The following is a 5,560-nucleotide window of genomic DNA, read 5'->3' as shown; positions in this document are numbered from 1 at the left end:
ATATTATCAAATGGGCCTATACCTAAGAAAAAAATAAAGAACCCCAAGCAGTACAATGAAAAAAAGAAACATCTCTTGGAGTTCATTTCAATAAGCATCACTATTTTGACCACTTCTACTGCTTGTCCTTCCTACACCATCTACCCTGCTCAGGTGGATGGTGTAGGAAGGAATGGGGTCTGTCCTGGACAATAAATGTACTCTCAGCGGATGTGCACTATGTCCCCCAGGAAGGATGTCTTCATGCAGACAATGCAGAATTGGTCCATCCAGAGAGGTGCCTCATGCTGCAGGAGTGTGCTGAGTGGATAGAAGGTGAAGTCCAAGCAGTAGTTGAGCAGGCAGCTGAGGGAGGCCATGTAGAGATCTAAGAAGTGCACCAGGCACCTTGATAAATAGGTGGGTTTATGGAAGGTCCAGAATATTCATCCAAATTGAGGGTTGAACAGAGCTTTAGTGATGCAACTAGCACCTGCAGTGACCCTGCATCCTGATACATCTGCATGTGCTCTAATGGTAATGTTAATACCTGCTGCCAGATCAATGAGTACATATAGTGCTCTCTGTTGATAGCGAGGATCTCATGCTCCAGCTCCAGGATGATGGCACCTTTGCTCCAGCCATGCCACAGAATGAAATCCCCTAAGTCACTGTAAAGGTGGTCTTGAAAGTAGAGCACACTTGGGCCTTCCCATTCTTGCACGTGTAGGAAGTTTAACAGATTTCCCTGCTGACAGATGGTGCCCTTGTCCAGGCAGGTGATATGGTCCTAGTGGAGAAAGAGTTTCTCATCCTGTTTTTGGAAAGGCTTGTGACAGTCAATGAAAAAGCTGGGCTCATCTGCCTGAATAATGACCACATAAAAGAATTCACATCAGCGGGGGGGTGGGTGAGGGGGGAGGGTAATGGGGACCAAAACATGTGAAAGGGTATCAATGTATGTGAATTAATGCACCTTCTATCTGGCAAATATCATGTTACCCTTTTATTAATTACAATAAAATTATTTAAAAAATAAAAATAAAACAACAAAAATACAAAAAAAAGAAAAGAATTCACATCAGTCAGGACCTACACCACGTGTTATATTCACTTGTCCACAAAGCTGAAAGGACTGTTGGTGTTGAGGAATAGTTATTTCCCATGAGCCACCAGGTGGCTCAGGACTGTCAATATATTGTACCCTCTTAGGATGTACTGGTCCAGATCTTGCTCAATCCACTGGTATATGAGGCCCTTCGGATGCACAACTCAGATGGCATCCATCATGTCCTTATACAAGTGTGTTTGTTCAAACGCCAAGCCATGGTCCAAGAAGTGGTCCACACATAGGACAGCAGTGAGATCTCCAGCAAGAAGAAGATATCCATGAATTGCTTGGTAGAAAGGCCCTTGTCATAGAAGCTACACATCTGGTTCAGTGGGGTGTGCTGAATGTCCCATATAGGTCAATCACTTGTTCATCTGGTACAGGCTGGAGGCTCCTGTAGGCTGTTTCCAGTTGTATATAAAGTAAGGCATCAGTCTTCATTAGAAGACACTTCTGAATGTCATAGTAGAGACCACAGATGGCACCATTGGGATTGTATTCATACTTTCAAACCCATGTTGGGTACTTGTGGTGCTCAAACAGGATGTCCTGGGTGGCAAAGAAGATATGGTGCAGTGCATCTACAAACTGGGCCAATGTATAGTCATAATTGAAGCCATAGACCTCCACATCATGTTGGCTGATCTCATTGTTGGTTTAGATAGCTGCTGGATTGAGGAAGCTACAGTCCTCAGGGGGAAGAAGTTCATGCAACAGTCTCTTCATGTCCTGGTAATGATATACGGGGCTCTGCATCATCGCTAGATGCTGCCTAGATCTCAGAGCTCCTGGGCAGTGGATGCTGGGACCCAGCGGGCCATAGCCAGCGCAGCATGGTGAGGATAAGGTGGCTCACTGCCTGTTGGGGCCTCCTCACTGTCCTGCACCCACCATGTCCTCTGCATGCTGCCCACTCTATCCCTCTGCCTGTCTGCCTACCTACTGCCCTCCAACTCTTAATAAGCATCATTTCATATGATCACATGCACATAGGTATTGAGCCTTTGTGATCATCTCCTAAGAATATCCTCCTTTGTTCTTACTGTGTGAATGTTTGGAATATGTTTTAATAAGTCATGCCCAAGTGTAAGTTCTTTTCTTTCATTATACATTGTGTTTACTTGTAGATTCATAGGCACATTTGAAAAAACAGAACACAGAGCTTCCGTATGATGAGCAATGTCAGCATTTATCGAAATAACCACAAACCAGGCCACACTAAAGCCACCAGAACAATCATATTCGTTGCATCTTGTTTACCATAGCTAAGATATTGTATCACTTCAGATGTTCCTCAGTGGATAAATGGATCAAGAAAATAGGGTATACACACACACACACACACACACACACACACACACACACACACACAGACTCACACTGGAATTCCAAAGAAACAGGCTGCATGGTTTCACAGAAATGATTTTCTATATCCTTTTCTCACTCAGGAAATTCAACTCAGGAACTCACGTTTGCTAGGCAGGTGCTCTCTATTTAGGTGTCTTTGTATATGCCAAAACTTCATGTGCATTCTATTCATAAATACTCTTCTTCTTAAAAGTCTCTGAATAGGGCCTGAAGTTTGGCCTAGTGGTAGAGTGCTTGCCTAGCATGCACGAAAACCCAGGTTCAATTCCTCGGCACCACATACATAGAAAAAAGCCAGAAGTGGTGCTGAGGATCAAGTGCTGAGAAAGTCCAAAGACAGTGCTCAGGCTCTGAGCTCAAGTCCAAAACTGGCCAAAAAAAAGTCTCTGAATATTTGATTTTTCTTTCAATATTTCTGAACGTTCTGATTCATCTACCTTGTCTTCAATCCCTGGCAAATTGTCCATCACTCAATCAATCTTATTAGGGAGAGTTTTTGCCAGTCCTGGCTTGAACTCATGGCCTAAGCATGTCGTTGAGCTTTCTGAAGGCTAGAGCTGTACCACTTCAGCCACAGCACTACTTCCACCTTTTTCTTTGTATGTAGTATGAAGAAATCTAACCCAGGTCTTCGTGCATGATAGACAAGCACTCTACAGCTAGGTTAAACTCCATACCCCTTTTTGAAAATTTTAACTGTAAATAATGTCTTTCAACTTTCCTCACTATGTGCTTGGTTGGTAGTGATTTGGTTTTGGTATTCAATAAGATCCAAAAGATTAAGCACCTCGCATGTGCTTTTCAATAGACTAAGGATAAGAGAAGTGTTAGATGCTGTTTTTATCTCCAAAATACATGTAACCTATTGAAGATAAAAGGTTAATATATACATATATATATATATATATATACACATTTGAAGGCATGGTACCATTATAGAGATTCAGGAGAATCTTTTTTACATATTTTTATTGTGATTAATAAAAGGGTTATATTATATTCACCAGATAGAAGGTGCATTACTTCACATACATTGATACCCTTTCTCATTTCTTGGTCCCCATTTCCCTCCCCCCACCCCCGCCCCTCATCTTGTTTTCCCCCCTTCTCTATCCAATTTCAAATAACCAAATAAACATATATCCAATATACCAGATAAGGAGGTGAAATACTGTAACAATAAGAGATAACCAAGTGACAGCAAAAGAGATGAGAGATAACATAGTACATGAATAACAACAATTACTCATTATATGGCTTTTGTTTCTATATCCTGGAGGTCCTTTCATTTAACGTCATACTATACAGCCTTATGTATCTAGGTTTTCCTCTATTGTAAATCCCAGATAGAAGAGCCCAAAGTTTCCAAAGATTATGAAAATGAAGGAAACCATTGAGCCTATGTTCCGTTGAGTCTGGCTTACTACACTTAATATGTTTTTTCTAAGTCTTTCCATTTCCTTACAAATGGGGCAATGTTATTCTTTCTGAAAGCAGCATAGAATTCCATTGTGCATAAATACCACATCTTGTTGATCCACTAATCAACTGAGGGGCATCTGGGTTGGTTCAATATTTTTGCTATGGTAAATAGTGCTGCAATGAACATTGTTGTGCTAGTGGCTTTGGTATGTCCTAGTTTCTGGACGATTGGGTAAATGCCAAGTAATGGAATTGCTGGGTCATCAGGGAGCTCTGTGTTTAGTCTTTTGAGGAACTGCCATACTGCTTTCCATAGTGGTTGAAGGAGTTTGCACTCCCACCAACAGTGTAGTAGTGATCCCTCCTGGCCACATCCCCTCCAGCATCTGTTGTTATTTGATTTCTTGATCATGGCCATTCTAATTGGATGAGGTGGAATCTTAGAGTTGTTTTGATTTGCATTTCTTTTGTGGCCAGAAATGGTGAGCATTTCTTCATGTGTTTATAGGTCATTCTTCTTCAGAGAAGACTCTTTAAGTCTTTGGTCCATCTTTTAATGGGATGGTTGTTTCATTGGAGATTAGTTTTGGAGTGATTCGATTATTTGAGCTGTTGATATATTTTAGATATGAGGCCTTTGTCCATTTTATGGTTAGTGAAGATCTTCTCCCAATCTGTAGGCTTTCTAGTTAATTTGCTAGCTATGTCCCCTGCCATACAGAAACTTTGCTGATTAATGCATTACAACTTATTCAGACTTTCAATGATTTGTTGTTTCTTTGTCCTCATTAAGAAAGTTTCAACCTGTGCCAAGGAGACCTAGTGCATCTCCTATTCCTTCTTGTAAAGTTTTCAGTCTATCTGCTTGTACCTTGAGGTCTTTGATCCATTTGGAGTTAATTCTACTGCAAGGTGACAAAGAAGGATCCAACTTTATGTTTCTGCATGTGCTTAACCAGTTCTGCCAGCACCACTTGTTGAAGAGGCTGTCTTTCTTCCATTCTATTTTTTTGGCTTCCATATCAAAGATTAGGTGGCCATAGGTCTGCGGTTTAATATCTGGGTCCTGAGTTCTATTCCATTGGTCTTCAGGCCTGTTCTTGTGCCAGTACCAAGCTGTTTTGGTCACTATAGCTCTGTATTAGAGTCTAAAGTTTGGTATTGAAATTCCTCCTGCGCTGTTCTTTCTGCTATGAATTGTTTTTGCTACATGGAGTCTTTTATTATTCCATATGAAATGATGGATTGCCTCTTCTATTTCTTTAAAGAATGACATTGGGATATTGATGAGTATTGCTTTGAATTTGTAGATAGCCCTTGGCAATATTGCCATTTTCTCGATGTTAATTCTTCCAATCCAGGAGCATGGGAGGTTTTTCCATTTCCTCAGTTCTGCTTTAATTTCCTTTTTCAGGGTTTTAAAGTATTGATCAAAAATGTCCTTTACATCCTTAGTTATCTCCTAGGTACTTTATTTTCTTTGAGGCTATTGAAAAAGGAGTTGCTTTCCTGATTGTTGCCTCATTCCTCTAATTGTTGGCATATAGGATGGCAGTTGACTTTTGAGGGTTAACTGCATACCCTGTTTATCTTGCCAAAGTTTTGAATCAGCTCAAGCAGCTTGGGAGTGGAGTCTAGAGGGTTATTTACATACAAAATCATGTCATCTGCAAAGAGGGA

At 40.9% G+C, this 5,560-nt stretch overlaps 1 pseudogene; it reads right to left on the bottom strand.

Annotated features, from left to right (window-relative positions):
* Window positions 1-203: 203 nt before the first annotated feature.
* LOC150040966 (5'-nucleotidase domain-containing protein 2-like) lies at window positions 204-1,816 on the bottom strand (annotated as a pseudogene).
* Window positions 1,817-5,560: the final 3,744 nt, after the last annotated feature.

Source organism: Megascapheus bottae, chromosome X, assembly GCF_031878675.1.
Source record: "Megascapheus bottae isolate mThoBot1 chromosome X, mThoBot2.hap1, whole genome shotgun sequence".
In the NCBI taxonomy this organism is placed as follows: Eukaryota; Metazoa; Chordata; class Mammalia; order Rodentia; family Geomyidae; genus Megascapheus; species Megascapheus bottae.
Note: the sequence above shows the minus strand (reverse complement) of the source record. Positions and strands in the feature narration are given on the sequence as shown.